This window comes from Opisthocomus hoazin, chromosome Z, assembly GCF_030867145.1.
Source record: "Opisthocomus hoazin isolate bOpiHoa1 chromosome Z, bOpiHoa1.hap1, whole genome shotgun sequence".
Classification (NCBI taxonomy): Eukaryota; Metazoa; Chordata; class Aves; order Opisthocomiformes; family Opisthocomidae; genus Opisthocomus; species Opisthocomus hoazin.
In genome coordinates, this window is record NC_134454.1 from 78429605 (window position 1) to 78454251 (window position 24647).

The following is a 24647-nucleotide window of genomic DNA, read 5'->3' on the forward strand; positions in this document are numbered from 1 at the left end:
CGAAATTTTTCTGCCATTTCATTATCCAGTTTTTCACTGATGCAGAATCATTCAGCAGTTTCTTGTAACTCAGTGCAGCAGTGAAAAGACTGTCCTACAAATTGTCCTGCCCTATGAGTACCAGTGACTTATGGATGGATGTTACTCTTCTATGTTCTCTCAGTTATGGGGAAATTGCAAGAAATGGAGCTACTGTGATGAATAATCATGGTTTTATGATGTGAAATTCTCTTTTCTGAGAGGGCTGGCCTAGGCCAGGATGGTTGATGTCAACACTAACTGAGGATAGGTTCACAGGCAAGCCCCATGCCTTGTTGGCACATAGTGGGGGTCTGGAGTTGGATTGGAGTGAGCACAGAAAGGAAAAGTTTTGAATGTTGCTGCAGTGCCTTAAAATACTGGTATTTATATCCAACATGTAGAACAAAGCTTGCTCAATGGGAAATTGTAGAGAAAAAATTCCTTTTAAAAAAAATATCCCTGAAAAATGAAAGAGTCCCAGAAATGGAGTCAGAAGAATTGTATATGGAGTCCTGCTCACCAGCTGTGTGTTCAGGAGGCTTTTGAGCTGGGAGAGAGAACCTTGCTGCAGGGGAGATTCACTATTGAATGATGGAGCCACACTTGTCAGTGATAAGGAGGGGAAGGGTTTTTTTATTTTCTGGGGGCTTAGCTCCCTCTGCTGTGTGTGTGAGCTGAAGGCCGAGGCAGGAGGGTTTTGATGGGCTTCAGAGGGAAATCAAAGAGGAGGCTCAGAAAAAAACAAACCTTAGGGGAAATCCTGTGTGAAAATGTGCCAGGCTGTTACTTGCTCTCTGTATTTCTGCTGTCAGCCTCCAAACTCCCAACAGCTTCACCAGTGCTTGAGGTACCAGGGGGCCCAGGCAGATGGCTGCCAACATTCGTAACCCAGTTTTTATTTATTAGAAGACCAGCACTTCCAGTTTCATATGGGAAGATCTCCATTTTCCTCCCACCACTAGAGCAAAAGCTTAATATAAAAGCATGTAACATTTGCACGATTTATTGCTAGGAGAGTTGTTTGCTCCTAATAGATAATTAGTGTACACACTAACTTTTTCTTGCTGGTTTCCTTATTTGCCTTGCTGGTTTTCGATCTCTCTTTAGAGATCGATTTCTGCTCTCATGATGACATTGTACTTCTCTCTGCAGTAGGCTGAGAACATAAAACTGATGACTGCATACTGGCAGGTATCTTATCAAAGATACCTCCAGGGCATTTGAAGTGAGTTGTTTCATTAGCCTTATTCCATTATGGATGAATTAGAATAACTAGTGCTGTAGGGCTGCTGTGAACTCTCTTCAAGTAAGTAAGAGAACAAAATACATGAAACAGATTTGGGGTTGGGCGGTCTCTGCCAGCTCCAGCAGACCCAAGGGGTCAGTCAGTACAAGAGGTTGCTCGAGCTGCTAGTTGCTGGCAAAAATCGGCCATCAGCAGCTGTCAGCAGAAAAATCTTCAGTTCCTGTTGGGTTTGTGTGCATAATACATCCCAGATACTTCCAAGCTGTACGGTAATAAGACTTAAACTTCTTAAGAACTTCCCCAGCCCCAGAACAAGTCCAGCTGGCCTGAAGTCTGGCATGGCTTGTGTTGGTCAAATAAAGCTTTTAATGACCAGGACTCAAACCCATCCTTAGGTGCCTAAATGAAGGACAAGTGGTTTTTCTCCTGTTTTTAATAGCAGCCCCATTTGAAAATTAGAGTTTGCATCCGTATGAAAGCCTAAAGCCATCAATGGGACACTCTATCAGCTGCAATGAGTTTGGGATCAGGCTGTAAATGATTAAGAGGAAAGCTTCTGACAGCAGTTAGCAACAACCCTTGTAAAAGCTCTGTTCATTTCTTCAGGAGCTGATGTTGAGCAATGCAGAATATTTTGAAATTTCCTCCCCAGGCACAGCTATGTCTAGGTAGGAGAGACCATAAAAAAGCTGCCTCAAAGCCTGTGCTCAACTTTCTTGTGCAAATACCTGAACTCTTTGCTATTTCCTTCCTATGTTGCATTCATCTAGATTGTTTTAACAGGCAAACATTGTTCCAGTCTTTGCATATTTGTTTTTCATTTGAACTCAGATTAGATACTGCGACAGGAAGGCTAATACGCTCATTTTAGCCAAGTATTCATTCCAGAGATGGCTGTTGATTAAGCAAAATACGACCCTGAAAAACCACTGAGAGATGCTCTGAAGCAGGCTCTTGGAAGGGCTGAACTGGGAAAGGTGAAAATGTGTAAGATATTTCATCTGCTTGTACACCAGCTTTTTAGGCACTGCCAGGTTTCGAGCCCAGGCGATGGGGACATCAAGTTTTATGATGGTGTCTGCATCCCCTGGTGTTTTATCCTTAGCATTACCCCAGTAGAATTAGGTTCCTGGGCTTTGTAAGAGAAAAGTAACAAACAATAATGGAAATTAGAGTCATTTACAGGTGAATCAGAAGTCGTGAACAAAAGCTGCTGCCTAGTTATGCTTAGAATGTGAAAGGTGTTTCGAACGACTATTCATTTGGTTTAATATGCCAGATTTAATTCACAGTTGCTGGAACACACTATAAATCAGAATGTGGATACTTGTGAGTGTATCTTTAAATGTACCTGACCACTTTCTACCACTGCAAAGGTCAAGACACACAATCACAGTCCAAACAAACATGAGTCAACCTATATTGTTTTTAATCTCTGACTTCAAGGACAGTAGTAGCCTGCTCCACATCTTCAGACATCTGCAGGTGCATTTATTTATTAATCTTTAAGAAGTGGTTTACTTCTGGTGTCACAGACATTCCCACAGCGAATTTACGAGAGAGTGTAACAGCAAGGTTAATCCCCAAAATGAAGCAGAATCTGCTGAATTCTGAGCAAAACACTTCCCTTTCTGGAACTGGATTGAATTTGCCCTGTTAAAGGGGTGCATCTATTCTGCTTTATCCCTGATTAGGAGAGCCTCATCTCTGCTGGTGTCGCTAACCCCTGAGACAGGCAGAAGGATCAGAGCCCACTGGTGGGGATCTCATCGATAGAGTGAGATTGATTTATTAGAGCTGGGGGGGAGAAAAGGAGATTCAGTGGGTGACTGAAGTCTGTGTTACAGCAGTTGCTCCAAGAAATGGCAGTTTTTGTGTTGTAGCTGTAAGACTGATGTCGCCAATAAAGGAGGCAAACGCCCAGGTTTCAGACCCTTGTTCAAGTGTGACTGAAAATTGAAGGTGAGCTTTTGCTTTAAATATGTGTGGGTTGTCACCTCTCTTCTTGTATGTCAGATTCTAACTGCCTTGCCTCAAAACACTCCTCAGTTCTTGTTTTTCTGCTAGATACATCACAAGCTCCAGACAAATGACTACGTCTCGAGCACATTCGTTCTTAAAAGGAGTTTGGTTTATGAGCACCATTCCTTTGCATTTGATTACTTCATGCTTGTAGGCCAATTAGAGAAAGGTCAAAAGGTTGGTATGTTTGTGTACATTCAGGGCTGAAAATGACTGTGTGCTTTGAGCTGTGCTACTACCTGCTTTGCTGGACTTGAAGCGCAGAGCTGGGTGGAGATGAAATTAATGGCTAACCGGTTATGTTATCTGAAAAGCCATTGAGTTAGGAGAAGAAGCACTCAGGTGATGTGTGGTTGGTTGAGGGGACGACCACTCACTTCAGGGGCCTGTGAGATCCTCTTTTCTCCAGGCAGCATCATTGCAAATGAAATGAGTGCTGTGAGGGCTTGTTTTGGGAAATGTCAGCGCTCCGCAGAGACGTTGCCGAGCCGCTGAAGCGAAACCACAGCACGGTGCCGGGAGCCAAAAGGTGGTGCTGTTACTGCAAGGAATAGGAGAAAAAAAGTGGATCTCGATCTCTTCAGCGGTGTTTGGGGTCAGCTAGGGAGCAGGGGGAGAGCTAACTCCCTGCTTCTGCTTTCTCCAGGTAATGCGATGCTTGAGGGCTGTCTTAATGTACCAGACACCTGGTGCTGGTGGGCAGAGCAATAAAAAAGGAAAACAATAAAACTCGACACAAAAATATGTGTCTGCAGGGAGGGGAAGGAGGAAAAGGAGGAAGTAAATCACAGACTTTCACCTTGTGAGACATCAGACAGAAAACAAGATTGGAGAGATGTGGCACATAATGCTGGGCTGGGCTCTGCAGGGCAAACAGCACATCACGCGCTCTGTGAGGAGGTAGCCACAGAGCTGCTACTTGAGATAAACATTAATAAGGAAATAGAAACATGAAAGGTCCTAGAAAGGAAAGGAAAAGGCAGTGGGAGAGTGTGGAGATACTTGGCGTGGAAGTGAGTGGCAGCAAGATGTAACTGTTTAGTCTGGAGAAGAGGAGGCTGAGGGGGGATCTTATGGGTCTCTACAACTACCTGAGAGAAGGCTGTAGTGAGGTGGGTGTTGGTCTCTTCTCCCAATTAACTAGCGATAGGACAAGAGCTAATGGCCTGAAGTTGCATCAGGGGTGGTTTAGATTAGATATTAGAAAGAATGTCTTTACTGAAAGAGTGGTCAGACATTGGAACAGGCTGCCCAGGGAGGTGGCTGAGTCACCATACCTGGAGGTGTTCAAAAAACGTGTAGATGTGGCACTTCGGGATATGGTTTAGTAGGCATGGTGGTGTTGGGTGGATGGTTGGACTTGATGATCTTACAGGTCTTTTCCAACCTGTGATTCTATGACTCTGTAAAACCCTCCTGAGACGGTATCTGCCTTGGTCTCTACAAAGGCATATGTCAAATGGGGCATTGACCTAGTCAGACCTAGACAAAGCACATCTAGACCAGCAGAGTAATAATATTTAGGTGCTGTGCAGGTGGATTAGAGAAGAGCAGGTGGTCCAGCACGAAAAAATGGTGTCTCCTGTATGTGACCTCCTTGTGAAACTGCTTCGCATGTCAACCCTTACATTGTGGCAGGGAAGGGTTCTGCAACCAACTTCTGCTTCTGAAAATATCTTGGTATTGTTGTCCAGCTTAGCAGACACCTGACATGTGCCGGACTCTGTCCTTTGGGGCTGGAATTGCCCCCAGCCACTGTCGGGCCAGTAAGGTTTGCATGAACAAGAGATTTCAAATTCAGCCTTGGAGTAGTCCCTCGGGAATGACTTTAGACAACAATATAAAGTTCAGTACACAGTCTTGGCAGGCGGGAAGTTGCTACCTCAAGTCATTTCAGGAAGCATCAAGGTAGCCAAGCGCTACCACCGTTGCTCTCTGGCCATGAGAGGCTGCAGTGACTACCTGAGGCACTGGGCATAGCATTCTGCATCCTTCTCCTTGCTCTGCTAGGTCCAGCTCCACTGTGACAACCTGCGAAGGAGTGTCTGATGTTTCTGCTCTCTGCCTGCCGCTACCAGCCTTACTGAATGACTGCAATAGGGTATTTGTTCCATTAATTGGAAACATTGCTCAGGAATGGGCTGAGCTGTGCAAGACACCACCCACACCTAGTTTTTGTGGTTGCAGATTAATGATGGCAGGTGTAGGTGCCCACTGTGTTGTTCAACTCATGCATGTGCTTTTGAGCAAAAGTATCCCTTTTTCTTGCAGTTTTGCCTGGATCATCCTCCAGGACCTCTTTTCCCTCCCAAAGGTAAAGCAAAATAAGTCCAGGAAAAGCAATAGATGACAAAGGAAAAAGAGAAGGGTGGAGGGTTACAAATGTAGGATTGAGAGCCTGAATGGGGACCACCAGCACCCAGGTGTCCCTCTAAGTGCTTGGTCTTAGCTCTGCCACTCATCTGTGGTTTGGTCTGCCCATGTCCCAGTGCCTCTCCTGGGCTGTGTCAACCCAGCACCTGAACTCTGGACATTGCTGTATGTTCACAACCATTAGACTTCCTTGAAAGCAGCTGCTGTGCAAATCTGTGTTTCGTTTGGGAGGTAAGAATTGGAAAGGCTCTGTATTTGCTCTCTACTTAATGACACGCAGCTCTGATTAATACCAACAGGAGTTAATCAGCGGCCTCGATTGGAGTGCAGCAGCATAGGTCTGTAACCAAAATCTTTGTAATCAGAAACATGCCAAAGAGTAAAAATATGTGTCAGTCTGTCCCTGTGACATAGGTGTGTTGCACCTGAACAAGAGATAAGTGGAAACAAACAATAAATGTTTGGAAGAGCAGTCGCTATGTTTCTCTGTGTGCTACGGAGCTTGCGTGTAGCTCAGGGTTCTTGCTATGCAGTGATATTCTTGTTTGTACTGGATGTTTCCACTTCTTATCATTAATGTCTTCAAGCTTGTTTATTGAACTCTGGGTCAGTTTATTCAGGTTTAATGACTCTTTCACTGCATGTTTTTATTTCAGGCGCATGGAGGGGAGGGGAGAATTTTGTGTGCTGTTGCGTGGCTCTTTCAGGAGGTTGATCTTGGGTCATTTGTTGAACTAGTAGACGAAAGGTAGGAGTGTCTGTTGTGGTCTCCTTTTCTTTATTTCTTTATTTTTTTAAACATCTGTTTCTCATTTGTGTCTTATATTTCCTTCTCTGCTTGTGTAGAGGGTTGTTGGTGAGGACGAAAAAGAGTGTGGTTCCTAGAGGACAGCCTTAGCCTACATCAGAGCTTGTCTCCCATAGAGCGAGGGAGATGGTCTTGTGGTTTATGTATAGAACTGTGTAATGAAATGACCCATGTTTTCACCTTGGTGTTGCTATAATCTTTTTGAGGAAATTGCAATGGGAATTCAATTATAGGATGTATTTGTGGTAACACAAAAAGGTTGTGGCTTCAGTAGAAAGCAGATTGGATTGTTCTGTCTTAATTTCTGTTTGTGCAGGAGGCCTTGGTGAATACAAAAGAGGAACTTGTGTGTTTCCTAGAGGATACTCTCTGACTGGGGAATATCAAGTTGTAATAAATCTGAGTTTTCTGGGTAGTTCCCACACTGTCTTCTCATGCTTTTACAAGCATAAAGAACAGCTTCCAAAAGCCTCTGTACTGTACCAAACATTTGCAGAGCCTGGGCTGGCAGGTCAGGCTGTGTTTCTAAATGCACATCTGGAATACAGAGACATTGACCTTTTAGTTAACCAGCAGCTTACGGTTGTGTCTGTTCATGAGTGAAAGAGCGAGCTGTGGAAACCATCATGTAAGCTGCTTCCTGTATTTCAGGCCATGGTGACAAATCATCCAAACTGTACAGTGCTTCAGAAAGCCATGGAATATTTCACTGTGAAAAGTGTTAACTTTCCCACTAAGGGATGCATACTGGTAGTTTTCTCATCCAGCTGATGGATATTCTGAATATCCATGTGAATAGCTCTGAGGGATGTTCTCAGAGGCCCTTCAATGGGTTGTGTAATGGATTTGAAGCATCTCCAGCCACTAATGCCTGTGGCTTATTTTGCTTAACGTGCAAAAGGGTTTTTGCTGTTTTGCAGATAGGATTGACTGAAAGTCAACCTTTGCCTTGGCAGATGCTGTGGGTGCTCCCTGACCGTACCCTGTCCTGTACTCTTGCTCACAGTGGGGAAGCTGAACTTAAGATATGAGTCCCCTGAGTGGGAGAACTGGAGCTGCCAGAGACATAAGGTTCCCACTTTCTCTTTTCACAAGGCCTTTCATTGCTTTGTACTTTAAGAAGCAAGAGCGTATTATTCTGATAATTTTATTTTTTCAGTGAAGAAGTAAACAAAAAGGCTGCTGTCTGATTTAAACCTGAAATACCATGGAAAGCACATAGGAAAAAACTAAGAAACCGGTCACCACCAATTTTTTTGTGAGGGTTCTTTCCTTCACGTGGTGTAATGTTTTCAGACCTGTGCAATGTGACTTCTCTATGAAAATGTGTTAACTTTTTTTTTTTATTCCCCTGCCTATGGAGAACTCCCTTTGTGTTAAATATCTGTGCTCTTTAATATCTCTTCTAAAAATAGTATCTTAGATCTTCAGTATATTCAAATGCAAAACAACTCTTCTGCATAGAATAATCTGGACTCTTAAGAATTCTTTTCCATATTTTGAAATCTGAAAAGATTCTCAAAACTTGGTGAAATGTTTTGAGTCTTTGCAATGTTTTTCCTCTTCAGAAACAATCTTATGGCCTTGCACAAGGGCTGGAAGCACTGATTATAAATCTGACTCAGCCAAAGAATCTTTCCATGGCATTGGTTGAGTCATTTAATAAATTTTTCTAATTTACACCTCCAAACACCAATAATTCCGTTTCCTCATCAAGCTATTGTGGTGATAAACCATAAATGTGTAGCTTTAGGAGGGAGGTGATTGGATTCAACAATAGCAAAAGCCAGATAAATACTTGATCTGTTTCTTTATGGACTTTGCCATTCCTCCCCAATAACTTTTTTTAAACTTATATTATTCTTGTTAATTTCTGCCTGCAGATAGTGTCAGAGATTGACTTGCAGTCACTGTTCAGAACTGTGATGTCAGCCTGATGGTCATCACCCGCATAAGCAATTGCAGATGGACAGTACTTGGAGTGATTTGATCAGGCTATAAAAGGGGAAAGCTTGTGGAGATTAGGGTGTTTGCTTGCAGCATAACTCCTTAAATGATCTCTCCCCACTTCTTAAATTCAGGAGGAGAAAGTGAATTTCAATTCTATCATTAGGGCTTGCTCAGTAGGTTGGACATGGATTGAGCTTAGTGTCTGAGATAAGAACAAACCGAAGCGAGGGAGAGGGAAAAATTGTAATGGATTTATATTGAGAAATCTTTCCCATACAGAATAGCAGTTCTAGCCTAAGAGTGATTTTTTTGTTGTTGTTCTGATGCTAAAGATCTACATGATAAGTTAATCTACAATTGCAAATTCTTCCCAGTATTTGTGCATCGGCAAACCTCATTGGCTGGGAAATGTTGCCAAACTTGTCTGCAGCATACAAAGCAATAACGAAGTTCTGTGAAAGGAACTGTATTTAATGAGTGACATCTGTCTCCTTCACTAGATCAGCCATCTCCATGGCAGTAATTGCCTGATTTATATCAGACATTAGAATCAAACATTTTATTCACATATCGGTGGCATCTTGAGTAGTGTGTGTTAGATTAACACAGTTGATGTTGAAAGCTCTCATAATCCCTTTAAAAAGTGTGGTAGCCATTCTGCTATATGAGTACGAAACAAATTTCTTTAAAACAAGAAATCATTGTAGAACTGTTCAGAGCTCGGTGTGTGTATGTATAAAAGCTATTTTCGTGTAAAAATCAAATGCATGTGAATGGAATGACATCAGTCTTGCTCTCAAGGCAAGAGCACTCCTGTGGCAGCTGTATTCCTTTGACTGTATCTCAGGGGTATAACGGCTTATTTTTAAATAGACCTGTTTATAGTAGGTGTTGTGGATTTAAAGGACTTGTATGACTAACTGTGGAGTTGCAGCTATGTGTGTGTTGTATCCTTGAAGTCTGTTCAGTGAATAAAGGTCTTCTGGAGATCTATACAACAGCCCACAGAGAAGTTTCCTTTTTTAGGGATGATTGGACATGAGCATTTTCAGTATGGATTCCATGAAACCGTGAGTGCATGTCTACTTGATTTTTGGCTTATCTCTTCCACTTCCACAAAAACTCCTAAGACTTTCTTTAGCCAAGTATTCCTGTCCAGTTCCTTTGTACCAGCATTTTCCATTCTCTGAGGCTTTCTCTTGGCCGTTCAGCACAAATACGGCATTATTAATTGTTTCAGTTGGCCAAAAAGCCATGACTCTACACTGAATAATTGCTGACCTCATGAAAGCCAGCTTTTTTCCCTGACCCTTTCAGTACCAAAAGAGGTAATTCTTATTTTCTTTATTCCCTTTTGACTACCTGCCAAAATTTCAAATTTCAGCCTATGTTCTAGCCGTTACATCATGGTTTTTATGTGGGTTTTCTAAGTAATACTTGAGGCAAGAATAATGCTGGTGCCATTTAAATTGATGCTGAGTCTCCTGTGTTCTTTAAGTGGTCTGGAGACCTGTACTATACGAGTGCTGACCGCTGCTCACAAGCTTGGTGTGAGAGTGTGTGTTGTGTAGTCCCAGTGACATCCATATGTAGTGCTGATTTTGGCTGAGGTTTTTTTGGCAAGCTGGGACTGAACAGGGGATGTTTTCGCCAAAATTACTACTCCTACCTCTGAGATACCAACCGATACCAGAACAACAATTACAGTCAGTTCAGGAATGGGATGCTCAATTCTAATTACTACTACAGAAACACTTCTCTCCCCCAGTATTTGTCACATTTTAAAATTTCTTAGAAAGACATTTGAACATCTTCCTGCAATATTATTGCTCTAAGTAATTCTGCTAACCAGCAAGGATTAGACAACTGGATCATACCAGTATCAGAAAATATAGACCCCAGAAAGGAAGGAATGTTCTTCTTCTATCTTCTGCCCTGTACTCTAATTTTTGGCTCTTTTTTAACTCACAGTGCAGTGCGTGTTAAATGATGGAAAGTGGATCATTTTTGTAAAGTCTCCTTTTCTTTTTTTTACTTTTCCAGTGGCCTTGTTCTGTCATTGAAAACCAGGATATGCAGTTTCACAGGCGACAAAATTAGCTAAAGAAAGAGTCTAGGTCAGGTGGGAATCATCTATGTTGAAACAATCAGAGGAATCCAAAATGGAGCATAACTTGTACATCAGCAAGTTTGCCTGGAAAATGCTTTGGTACTTGCCAGAAACAAGAAGTTTTGGCAGTGGCAGTACTTCAGATGGAGGAGACAAGTGACAGAAGGATTTGTTTTAAATGAAACTAGTTATGTAGAGGTGCCCATCATAATGTTATTGCTCTCCTGGTGAGTTCCAGCATAGCCCAAATGTGTTAGGCTTTGTCCAAAAATAAACTGGATCTGCTAGCTTCAGGTTTCCCCAAACCCTGACGTGGGGAAATGGTCCCATCCCAGCATGATGAACAGGTTTGAATTCTCCCTTTGCCTCTTTGATTGACTTCAAGTAAATTACATGTCCTGCTAGGTCTTGGTCTTATTTGTTGTGTAATCACATATGCACAGGTGTGTGCCTCCAAACGACTTGCTTTTTGGTATCCCTTTTGTCTGGTCACCAATGATTCTGGTCTGGATCTAAGAAATTCTGTCAAAACTGTTACAGTTCTGTGAAGGGTTTATATTTTAACAAGTCAGCATTTCCTAACAGGAAAAAAAGTACTTTTTTTGAGAGAGCTTCCATCTGGTACTGCTCAGATCACAGTATCTGGCATTTCTCTGAAATGAAAACAGATGGAAACTTTTAGGGCATTTCATCCTGCGCTTCTTATTTCTAACCATTTGCCTTCAGGAGGCGGGACTTTGAGAAACACTAAATCTAGTAAGAGAATGTGAAAGTTGGCAGTACAGAGTGAGATGGTCCTGAGCAACTCCTGAAGTTTCATCTCCTGGATCTATAGCTGGTGAATTTTCAGCCACCAGTTTAGCGGCTTGACTGTAATGATCCTCATATGACCAACTTGGGAAAAGTTAAGATGCCACTTCTGCTGCACTTGCTTTTTAGATTTTTCCTTCACCCTCCCCACTTCTTCCCCCTCCTTTTGACAAAGTTCTCGCTATTTGCTTGCCCCGTTAAGGAGGCTACAGATTATAAATATAACTTTTGTCCACGGGTTAAAGAGCAACAAGGTGGAAGGTACCCTACACCTCCATGTCTGTGCCACTGAAAAGGAAAGGATGGAAGATGCCATGTTGATAGACGGGAGAGAAGCTCTCAGAAGAGGGCATTGTTAGTACATCTACATTACACTGAGTAAAGAGTCATTATTTACCCAGGACTTCTGACTCTACGTACTGCTAATTTTGGACTAGGCATGGCTGCTTCGTGCAGTGGGAGTTGGGCAAAGGGCGGGAGAATTTTGCTTTCCACTTTGGTCTCCAGTTGAAGTTGTTTCCTAGAATAGAGTTGTTTCCTGGGAACCTTGCATTGATATGGGGCTGAAATCTCTAGGCAGAGGCCTCTCATTTTATGGCCAATTCTATTCCAGGATTGGCACATACATACTAAGAAAATCTTGCACTTAAAACATACATGCACCAAGAAGAGCAGATGTAATGGGTCAGGATAAAGGTCTCTTTAACAACAATGTAACAGATGCTTTAGGAACAATTTAATAAGGCAAACCTAGAGTGAAAACTCCCCTGCTTTACTTTTCTGCCTCCAATAATTTGGTATGCAGTGACTTCCAGAGCCAGTGATGGTATCTTTGCCTCGAGAAACTCCAGTTGGATTTTTATTCCACAGATCCATCCAGCTCTCTAGTTTCTGTAAAGTCTGTGGTGAGTGATCCTGTCAAAAGTCTTTTGAAAAGCCACAGCTTGTGTCTGTGCTGTCAGAAAACTACTTCCCAGCCCATGATGGTCTTGGTGATAATGCAGAGACTGACAGAGACTGCCTGTTTTCCTCCCTGGTGAGGCTAACTCATATGAGCATCCATTTCTGAGAGGTGGTATGGGCAAGGCAAGCCAGGCCACTTAGCTCTCCTGCCTATCCTAGGTAGCTCTCCAGTGCTCTGCCAGCATCTTGAAAAAGACTGTTATGCCATACCTGAAGGCATGCGACACGCAATCCTAACTTCATTCAATAAAAACAGAACTCTGGTGGGCTATAACAGAGCCCTAACATCATTCCAGGTGCTTGGGTGACCTTTTCTCTCTCTCTTTCCCTTCCAACACCAAACTACCCCAACCAGTTGTTTTACAGCAATGGAAACACTGTATGTTTCCCAAAGGAGAGCAATTGCTATGAAAGTCAACAGGTCAACCTGCTTTAGAGAGGGCTAGCCCCAAGCACTGTGAACAGAGTGGCTCTGGACCACTTGGCAGTGCCTGTAAGTCTTTACTTGCCTTCTAAGCTGTGCAAAGACAGAGTTGTCGAACAGTGCTAAGCGCAGGAGCGTAGGTGGGCTGCTCCCTTGGCATGTCCCTTGCAGCTGTTCTGCAGAACTGAACCCATCTCCTGTTCTCCAGGACTGGACCAGATGGAGATAGAGGGTCCTGCAAGAGATGATGTTGTCAGCAGGGCAGGTCTGCAGGCGGGTATAGGACACATTTTCTTTGAACTACCTTGGAGTCAGTATAGCATGGAAGTTTCTTTCTGGAAAAGATCTATAGGTGAAGCCCCAACCACTTTTGATGAACTTTGCTTTCAAGTAGCTGTGCCTGAGCAGCCCTTGCCTACTGCTGCCTCCTTCGTTCTAACCTCTGATGTCCTTAGTTACACTGGTATTGTGTTGTACCACACAAGGTGCTTCATGTTGTGCTGCATGTGATCTGGTGTTTGTGCAAGAACTCTTAAACTAGCAAAAAAAAAAAAAAAAAGGAGGAGAAAGGGCATGGTTCTTAAAATGGCATTGCTGCCAAAAGAAGTATGTGTCAAACTGTCAAAAGTGTATCCTGTAGCACTGTTTCTTGGCATATTTGTGTTTAGCCCTGTGTCTTCATAAATACTGTGGTATGCATCTAAACTGCAGGTCATCATATTCTTATCTTTAAGCCCATTCCTTTAATGTGTTAACAAAAGAAAAAATCTGTTTAGTATATTTTGTATTTTGTATATTTTCATAACAGTAGTAATTAGACTAAGGACTAAATCTGAGCTCAAAATATAGTCTCTTCCAGACTCCTCAGTCAGCTCTCCCTGGAAACTGGGCTTGGGTCTCCTTGCGCTGCTGTATGTGAGGAAGCAGAAGAGTGACTCCAGACTGATGTGAGTACATAAGTGAGGAGAAAGCATGGCCAAGATTCACTCCTTCAATTCAGAGGTCTTGACTTCATTTCCCGTTGCTTTTTAGCTCTGCACAGCATTGGAAGTGACTTTTTTGTATAAGAATGTGAAGCAAAATAAAGCTCTGTATCTGGGAATCTGTTTTTACACGGAAATCTGGCATCGGAGGTTCTTTCCTTCAACAGGACTCTACTTCTGTGAGGCTTCCCACATAGAGTATTTAAGAGATTAAGCTGTACAAAATGCCAGGTCATCAGCATTTCCTTTCTGGACCTGTGGTTGCTACAGCCTTGATGCAGTTTAATGCTTTCCAAGTAGGAGCAGGAGATTCTTTGTGGATATTTACCCATGCTACTTGCAGAGCAATTGCTTATAGCTGTGCAGCTCAGCCCCTGTGAATGATCTCTGGTTTGCTAAAAGGTTCTGTTTACAAAAGGAGTTCTGATAGAAAGAGTTTCACTGAGGACGGTTTGCATCTGTGCACTAGCAAAACATCATCTCTGACATTTGTATGTCACCTTATGTTAGAAGATATGATTTTTGTGTAAGCTACAAATCACAACCCAAAAGCATGAAGACTTGTTGGGAAATGAGTGAACAGTGGATCACTGAAATGGGGATTCATTTCTCAAACAGAAAAATCAAGCCCATGAAAACGTGCCATTTTCCCCAGACCCAAAGAACATTGTATTGCTGAGAACAAGACTCACTTCTTTGGAATTTCTGTTCAGTGTTTCAGTTCAAAACCATTTGTTGAAAACCAAAACAAATGCACAATGTGGAGCAACTGATCAGCTGGGGACAGTTCTGACAATGATGCTTGAGACTGCACATTAAGGCATCGGTAACATCTTCCAGTCTTGCTGGCAGGCAAAGGAAGAGAGCACTAATTCTTATTTGTTTTTGCTAGGCTGGTTTGAATTATTGGTATGTCCCTTGAAACTGTCTCTGATCATTTCCCATTGAGCACAGAGGCATGTGGTGGTAAGCAAAGACCTGGCCTAGCTGCTGGACTTTCTCCTGCTGAACTCAGCATCTGAGCTCTTCATAGCAGCAACAGATGTTTCTGCTTTTTAAGGTCTGTGGGAACATCACTTCTTTTTTTTTTCCTTTTCCTTGTAGGAACGAATGCCAATATAGCTGAGATCCAAAAAGCTTGACCTCAGCTTTATGTTATTATTGGAAGGTATTGCGACTGGATATCCTATTGTCCATTCTGAAGTAATAAGTCGATAGCTATTAATGCTGTATTTGCTTTTTCATGCATAGTTTCTATGTGTTTGTTATTCAGCTACTTCCTGGCAATATATAGCGGAACACATAATCGCTGTCACCTTCAGTGCAAGGGCATCTGGGAGATTCATCTTGTTTCAAAAGCATTAGGCAAGCTTAGAAATAATCTCACTAACAACTAAAACAACACATTCACTTTGTCTTGTTAGTGCCACGAGAAGTCACCTGGTACATTACATTAAAGGGATCCATTTCAGCACGTTTTATAAGGTGTCACTCTGTCCTGGGTGCCCAGATGTAGCTATCTAAGAAACCAGGGTTGTGTGTGTTAAACCTGATACTTTCAGAATGAGTGCATATATTTGAATTACTATTATTTTTACTTTTTTACATTAGGGCTTAAATCTGAGCCTGGCTTCACTCCCTGTATGTCAATAGTATCTGCTTGTGCCAAAGAGACCCTTGCTAGACAGGAGATATACTTTCGGGAAAAGATGGGATGTATGCCATATTTCCACAGGTAGTTTTGGAGTGTGAATTAACAGCTTTAATTTTTAGCAGAAAGTCCTTAGAAAAATACTTGGCAGTGCTTGATCAGGGGAGATGCCAAATTCAAGCATCCCTTGACCTTCCTGCCCGAGTGTCAATATTTTCAAGGTGTCAAGGCGCTGTGGCAATTCTCAGCACTGGCTTTTCCCTGTAAGAGAGTTGGACCCCATTGAGGGGCCAGAGAGGAGCCATGGGTAAAAGCTGTGGCTGGGCATGTTATGAAACATATCTCTGCCTTTGCAACATAAGCTTTGGCTTCCTTGCTGCTCTGCAATTGCCATCAGCAGCTTTGAAAATGAGCCAACTGGCTGCATCTCGTGTATGGGGTCGGGAATTTGGAGCAATGTCCCTGGACTGTGTTGAGCACGTGCAATTCTTGGAGGGCAGAAGTGAGGAGGAGGATGTTTGGGGCAGGCTATGGTCCCCAGCAAAGGAAAACCAATTACTTCTTCCATGAGCAGTTTTGCCATTTGGCTTCTTCAAGCAACTGTTGTTACAAGCCCAAATGCAAACATGGCTTTTGGTGGTGACCTTAGCAGGAGACTGTGTTGGCAGGTGACTTCATCATCAATACATGGTATATGATAATGGTTTAAGGTTTTGTGGTCTGCAGCCAGCTAAGTGCCAAATAGCCCAGCCAGGTTTTCCTGTTCGGGTGATAAACAAAAGGTGGTTCTTTTGTTTCTGTGCACTGGGCTGCCAGCTTTCTGGGCAGCAACATTTCAGCCGAATTGAATGTTTCAGGAGGCTGCTGGGGAAATGCATGCTCTTGGTGCTGTCCTGTGCAGGGGTTAAGACCTGCCAGGCTCACATGTAAAATGTGGTACTACAAGGAGAGGAGACAACCAGTGCCCTGTCATGGCAAATGCATATTGCTCCAGCTTTCTGATATTGCTGTTTGTTTGGAGATGGCTTAAGACTGAAAACCAAGGCTGATCTGGAAGTGGTTCCTCTACTGAATTCTACATGCTGTCCTGGTGCTGTGCAGTACCAAGGTGCACCTGGCATACAGCACCTGCAGGACAGCTGACGAGATGGGATTTCACCCATGCTATTCACAGCAGCAAGGCACAGAGCCCTTGTCAGTCCCACCCAACGTGGAGGTGTGATGTAAGGCTAGCTGCTGGAATGATGGCCCTCAACCTGCTTTGGTGCTAATCCTCCTGCAGGATTGTCCTCAGTGTGGAGCTGCCAGGTGGGATGCTATGAGCATCTCTCATGGAGTCTCTTTCATTCAGACCTGTTCTCCTTCTGCACGGTATTAGCTACCTCATTTCTGCCTGTGAGACCTCTAAGAAGGGCTGTCTGCTCTCTACAGCCCAGAAATAACGTCACAAAATTACATTGAATTTCAAACGTTTCACAGGATTCAGAAACCTTCTCTCATCAGCTGTTCCTCCCAAACATCACCCCTTTTTCTTTCTTTTTTTAAATTCTTTTTCACACCTAGACCTTGTCCTGGGTCTCTGCTGCAGTCTCTACTTGCGTCCCTACCTTCTGTCTTAGCCCCTGAGAGTTTTCACCCCTTCCAAGGATAATTAAAGAGCTTAAGTCTAAGAAAGGGCCCAGCTCAAAGTATGAAAGGATCAAAGTGTAAGCAGTCCCTTCAGTGTGTCTCTCTAAAATGTGGGCTTCAGTGCATCTGCCCCTAGAAGTCAGCTCAAGACAGAGACTTTCCTGGCCTTTACACTACATCTCAAGCTGTTTGTCATGTAGCTCTTGCTCAGAGATTCTGTAAACAGATTTGTTATTCAAAAGTGGCACAGAAATGTTGAATAAAAGGAGGTGGCGATGAAGTCCCAACTGGCATGCATGAATGTAGCACTGTAAGTAAGGGTTCTGGTATGATGCCGAGTGGATGGGTTTTCCAAAGTCTTGTTGAAGTAACAGCGAAGGAGAACATTATTAAATGCCTCCTGTATGACATACAATATTACCATTATAATAATACAGAATCTCATATATGATATGTTGTTGCATGCTAATGCTTTGTTAACTGTTCCATTGCTGTAGTCTCAAATGCAAAGACTCCCTACATTCTTGCAGTTACAGTAATTAAAGCAATAATAAATAAACTACGCAAACTTTGTGACTTAGCTTATCTATGCAATGTTCACGCTGATTTTTTTTTTTTATAGGTGTGAGAGAATGATATATCTCCTGTTCACCTGGTGGAGAACTGAGAGGGATAGCTTGTACTGGAAATTTTGCCATCATACAGTGACAGTAAACACCTTGGGTCAAGCCCTGTCACTAGTGGCTGGACATGTGGATAAGACATCAGTGTGTCAGTGGGCAGCAAGAGGTTTTGCAGTCTGCCTTCAGGGTAATATAAGCAGAGGTATGATAAACAATAGGTACTCTGTAAGTAAGCTTTAGAAGTGAATAGCTGCAGAGTCTGAAGCTGGGATATGGGACAAGGAAGGCATTTTTAATAAAGGCGAGGATGAGACTTACAAGACCTAAGACTCCAGTCTCCCATTGGTGGATTTTCTTTCTCTGGCTCAGTGAATTTCAGTAGCTTGTGTTTTCAGTGTTGGTACTTCAAGGGATTTTTTTGTACCTATCTGTACAGATGAAGTGGCTTGACAATTTCAGCTTAAACTTACAAATTGTTTCAGATGAATTATACTACAGTTTTCAGTGACTAAATAGCTTATCAAGGAAATACTTGTGTGTGTCCTGCTGGAAAGCAGCAGAAAGACCTCTGTCCTCTGAAAGACCTTGTCCTCTCTCCCTTGTCCTTTCCCTCCCTGACACTTGCTAGTTTTGCAATCAAACTAGTATCAGTGGCACCAGGAACAGACCAAGGGCCTCTTCTAGATGCTGGGCATCCTAAACCCTCCCAAATCTACACTTAGCAGTGACTTTTCATAGCCTGGCAGGATGAGAATGCGTCTACCATGATTAGTAACTCCTTATAGTATTTTTATGGACATAAAATGTCATGAAAGCCACTGTATGTTTTGCAAGGGTATCTTGAGAAGGCAGAATGCTTAACTTGCAGTGATCCCCCACAGAATTATGACAGCACAGCCCTCTGTTAGAAATCTGCTGGTCAAATCTTTCCTCTCTTCGATGCAATAAACATCAGTGTAATTTACATTAAATTAGATGGTGGTGGAATGTGCCCAAAACACAGACGTGTACAATGTGGTGATGCCGTCAGTTCCCATCGGAGCGGCGCGGCTCTGCTGTCTGCATGGAGGCTGGCTCCACCTCCAGCTGTGGGGCAGGACCTGCTCCGGCTTGCTTGCCCCCTCGTCCTGTGCTTGTAAAACCCTTCGTGCAATACATACACTAGTCTGTATCTGGTACTCAAAGACTCTGTGGCAATACTAAGAAACATCTCTATCTCTGACAACAGGGCTATTTTAGATTTGCTTGGCCTGGTGGTGTTTTTGGGGTTTTTTTTTAAGCTTGAAACTTTTGTACATTCCAACTGGAGAGTGAAGGACACTCAGTTCTTATCATAGCAGAGTAAATCTGCAGTTCTGATGAAATATTTAGTTTCCTCCCTTTCCTTTCTTTGTGTGTTTTATATTTAACTTTTTCATTCACATTTTCTTTCCAGTTATCTGGACAAATGGAAACTGTTTCATGCTAAATGTTTATGATGTTCATGATTACTCTGTCAACGCATGATGAAATATATTTGTTTGAGGCACCACCAAAATACTTTGGCATTGCTCAGAATAATTTAGGATGTACTGCCATCTAATGGCTTTGTTAACAATAGAGGAAACATAACAGTAAGCTTGGCTCATATTAGATTCAGAAAGAAAAACAAAAAGATTTTCAGTTACAATATGGAAAAGTGTGTTTAAAGGACATTGTTGAAGAGAATGTATGCAGACTTGGCTCCTTTTTGACTGCTTGAGGTGCAGGTTTTTGCATCCCTGCTCTGGTCTGCCTATAGGAGCCCCTAAGTACAGGGACACATATGTATTTTACTGACATGTAACTTGATGAATTCTTGAACCTGTGTCATTAAACTCAATAGTGCTTCTTAAAACAGAAGTTCAACAACATTTTTGAATTCCAGTTTTACAGAGGTCTTCCTCTGGCTGTGGCTTGAACTCTTTTTAATGGTAAAAGAGAATAAATGAATGCAGCCTGTGGCACTCTGAAAAAGAGGAGTTTATCAGGGCCATCTCTCACCTCTTCTGCTGAGAACCCGCTGCGAAACAGTCTTCTTGATGCGTTTTGCCATAATTTCTTCTAAGTGTGGAAATAATACCTGCTGCCAGCAAGTGTTTGAACACTTCTACTGGGCAAACAGATTTCTTTTTGCTGATGATGATTTAGCCACATTGGAGCCTGAGCCTCAACAGCCACGAGCTGCTGGCCAGAGTCAGCAAAATGGCTGGTGGAGAGGGAGACCACTGGGACTGTGCATGGGGAATCCCACAGAGAGGGGACGGTGCTTCTGCCCGTGCTTTGGACAACAGTGGGATTGTTGCTCCTGTAGCTGAGAGGGAAAAATAGTGAATGATTAACAGCGTGAAAGTGTCTTCCCTTGCCTCTGCAGCCCCCAGCTCTGATGCGGCTCCTGAACTGTCCCCTGCTCTGTGGAGCTCCCCTGAACACACACGCATGCCCCATTTCTCTCACTGGACCTGTGTCCCCCCAGCCTTCTGCTCAGTGCCTGTCCCTGTGTGCCTGACCTGAGCCATGCTCTGGATGCTGCTTTGCTGGTCCTGCACCATCACAGGAACATCCAAGGGACACAGGGACCCTCGTGTATGTGATTGGCTGTGCACAAATGGAAGTCTTGGAGTAGTCTTGGAGTAGAAGCAGCCCTGTGGCTGAAGCGGTGCTCCAGAGCATCTTTTTGCCAAATCTGCACCACCTAGGGAATGGCCCCACTTTTAGTATTGTTCCTTGATCAATTTAAACTGAGCATAATTTGTTAAATCACCCCTTGGAGTACCACTCCACAGCCCTGTGTAGTACTAAGTGCATGGCACAGTGCAACTGTCCGAGCAGTGTTGCAGTTTCTTAATCCTATCATATTCCCCTTGATGACCCCAGGAGGAATGGGGAATGTTAACTTTTCCTTCCTGCTGCATTTTACTAGTGGCAGTCTTGTGTGCATGTTTGATATCCAAAATGCAGAAATTGAAGATGCTCTTAAAGAACAGCGTGTACCTCATCTACTACGGTTCACATCTCTAGCTTAACTGACAGGGAGGTGGGGGTGGGAAGGGTATGACTGCATAAAAATGCAACAGTTACAGAAATAGCCATGTTTGAAGTGGCCCAGCTGGGTAAAAGTTCTAGCTATGAGATTAAATTTCTTAATTCCCTTATTTGAAGAGTTAAATTAACATTTAAAATCTGACATCAACAGTTAATACACTTATTAATACCTTTTTTTTTAAACCCACAGCATTGTGCTTAAGTTACTTATGCATAACGATGGCCTCTGTGAGTGCAAATGATTTGAATTGTGTAAAGCTCTCATAAGGGTATGAAGATCATCCTGTTGGTGTCCAGTAGAGTGCATCTCTGGTTAATGCTATAGCCCCCTGGTTGATCAGTGCGATGGACTTGTTCCTGTAGGGAAATGAAAACCCGCGTAGCCTTCAGGGAAGTAACTGCTGGCAGTAGAAGCGTCAGTCTGGAAATATGCACAAGGAAGTTAGGTATAGTAAAGACAACTGTTCTCTGCCCTGTGTCAAGGAAAGGCACGTACAAAAGGGTTATGCTACAAAAGGAAAGATCTTCTTCTCTGCAGTAAGCAGGCCAGTGAACAAGGAGCATAGACTGGAGTTTGTCAATGTGTGGAAGGTTTCCAGTACAGAGTGAGCTGTGACGATTGATGCTTAACCTCTTCCTACCATCCTGCTTGCCTGAACCCAAGGCCGAGAGGCTTTTGGCACATTGCACGTACATTTTTCTTCCCAGCTTCTTCAAGCTTGCAGTTGGGTAATCTTGGCCTAGGATCACCCCTGGTCCTAATTGATTTGCACCCAAGGTCAGTCTGGCTTAGGCTTTGCATACCCCGTGGTCACAGTGTTGTTCTAAGAGTGATTTATCCTCCTACACCCAAATGAATTCTCTGTGCCTGTGTTAGGTGGTGTGTGCACAACTGGGAAATTCAATTTCTCACTCAGACACCAAAACACTACGAGGGACAAAGTTCTGTTAAATGTCTTGTAGCTTTGATCATTTCAAACGAAATGTCAGTTGCCAACAGGAGGTCAAGTGAAGTAATTTAATTGTGTAAATGAAGCTATCAGCTAGGGTTTAATACATTTGGCCCAAGCTGAGCTTTAAAACAGGATCTTAAATCGCTCTTAGGTTGATCTTCCTCTGAGCTGACTCCTGCAAGCACAGTGCTGCCATTCAAATACAGTAACTGTTCTAGTAACAACTAGGTATTTAAAATCTTTCCAACAATGTGTGTACAGTATAATAGCAATTAGTGATATGTTAAGCTAGTTCAGGAAGAAGAGCAATGTTGCGTACAAGGGTATTTTTCCTGTATGGAAGAGACAGGGGAAGGTGGGAGAAAAGGCTTTTCTGCTTCCACTGCAGAGGTTAGGCAGCAGGAATCATTTTGGACATCTTGATCTCAAAAAAATGTGATGTCAGGTCATAAAATCTGCCCTATTCACAGCTTAGCAGCTTACTTATAGCTAGCTTTAGCGTTGATTAAATTGAACCCAATTCTAGTTTAATGCAATAGAGTTAGCAACTCTGTGTTTTCCTACCCAGGAATGCTGTTGCTCCCATAGTATATTTCGCCTTGCTCTTCCTACCCAACTATGCTTTTCCTGAGGCAATGGAAAAACCTCTCCCCCGATTATGCTTAGTGCTCCCATTCACTTAGAGCCACTTTCTCACTCAGCAGACCACATGTGACAGTCAATGCAGACAGAAGCCCTCTCCAAAGAATAGGAAAACTGAAAATGCACAGGAAAATCTCCATTCAGTGAAAGTGATCAGAACTTCTGCTGATGGTATATAATGCTTGGTTGTCAACAGCCTCTCCTGGACCAATACACTGCAGCTGGTTCTTACTGCATCCTGTGTGCTTGCTTCTCACCCACATCCATACAGAAATGTTAGCAACAGCATAGGCCCTTGCTAAATCTTACAACACTGATGTTCTGAGTTGAAGAACTAATTATAAATGACTTCTTCATTATGCTGGTGTCCCAAGCACAGAGCTCAGCAGTTCTTGGCATGGAAAGCACCTTTCCTCAGGCAGCTGGGCTAAAGCTAAGCTCACATCTGTTTCATTAGTGTCCCTTTTAGAAAAAAATTTGATCATCCAGCCTGTCCATTTGCTCAGTTTATCTTGACCATGTTCTTCACATCATCTTTACATTCACATGTCAGTGATGGAAGGAAGACTAGGGAAAATGTGGGCCTGTTCCAGAAGGAAGCTGGAGACCTTGTTACCTGGGATGTGGAGAAAGCTGAGGTGCTGAATGACTTTTTTGCCTCAGTCTTCAACAGCAAGTGCTGTAGCCACACCGCCCGAGTTGCAGAAGGCAAAGGCTGGAACTGGGAGAATGAAGAACCACCCACTGTAGGGAAGATCAGGTTCGAGACTGCCTAAGGAACCTGAAGGTGCGCAAGTCCATGGGGCCTGATGAGATGCATCTGCTGGTCCTGAGGGAACTGGTGGACGAGGTTGCCAAACCACTCTCCATCATATTTGAGAGGTCATGGCGGTCTGGGGAGGTCCCCACCGACTGGAGAAGGGGCGACATCATCCCCATTTTTAAAAAGGGAAAAAAGAAAGACCTGGGGAACTACAGGCCAGTCAGCCTCACCTCTGTGCCTGACAAGATAATGGAGCAGATCCTCCTCGAAACCATGCTAAGGCACATGCATAACAAGGAGGTGACTGGGGACAGCCAACATGGCTTCACCAAGTGCAAATCATGCCTGACCAACCTGGTATCCTTCTATGATGTGGTTACAGCACTGGTGGACAAAAGGTGGGCAACTGACATCGTCTGCCTGGACTTTTGCAAGGCATTTGATGCTGTCCCGCATGATGTCCTTGTCTCTAAATTGGAAGGACAGGGATTTGACAGATGGACCACTCGTTGGATAAGGAATTGACTCAATGGACGCACTCAAAGAGTTGCAGTCAATGGCTCGATGTCCAGGCGGAGGCCAGTGGTGTGCCTCAGGGGTCGATACAGGGGCCAGTGTTGTTCAAGGTCTTTGTTGGTGACATGGACAGTGGGACTGAGTGCACCCTTAGCAAGTTTGCGGACAACACCAAGCTTTGTGGTGTGATTGACACGCTGGAGGGAAGGGATACCATTCAGAGGGACCTTGACAGGCTGGAGAGGTGGGCCTGCATGAACTGCATGAATTTCAACAAGGCCAAGTGCAAGGTCCTGCACATGGGTCGGGGCAATCTGAGACACAAATACAGGCTGGGTGGTGAGTGGCTTGAGAGCAGCTCACAGGAGAAGGACTTGGGGGTACTGGTGGACAAGAAGCTCAGCATGAGCTGGCAATGTGCACTTGCAGCCCAGAAAGCCAACCGTATCCTGGGCTACATCAAGAGAAGCGTGGCCAGCAGGTTGAGGGAGGGGATTCTGCCCCTTTACTCCACTCTTGTGAGACCCCACCTGGAGTACTGCGTCTAGCTCTGGAGCCCCCAACATAAGAAGGACATGGATGTGTTGGAGCGGGTCCAGAGGAGGCCCATGAAGATGATCAGAGGGATGCAGTACCTCTCCTACAAGGATAGACTGAGACAGCTGGGGCTGTTCAGCCTGGAGAAGAGAAGGCTCTGAGGTGACCTTATAGCAGCCTTCCAGTACCTGAAGGGGGCCTACAGGGAGGATGGAAGGGGAATTTTCACAAGGGTGTGTAGTGATGGGACAAGGGGAGATGGCTCTAAACTAAAAGAGGACAGATTTAGATTAGATATTAGGAAGAAATTCTTCACCATGAAGGTGGTGAAGCACTGGAACATGTTGCCCAGAGAAGCCATGGCTGCCCCCTCCCTGGCAGTGTTCAAGGCCAGGTTGGATGGAGCTCTGAGCAAGCTGGTCTAGTGGAAGATGTCCCTGCTCATGGCAGGGGCGTTGGAACCGGATGATCTTTAAGGTCCCTTTCAACCCTTTACCATTCTATGATTATACCTGAGCTACCTGAGCTCTGTGGCTTGTGCCTGGTGTCAATGTAACAGG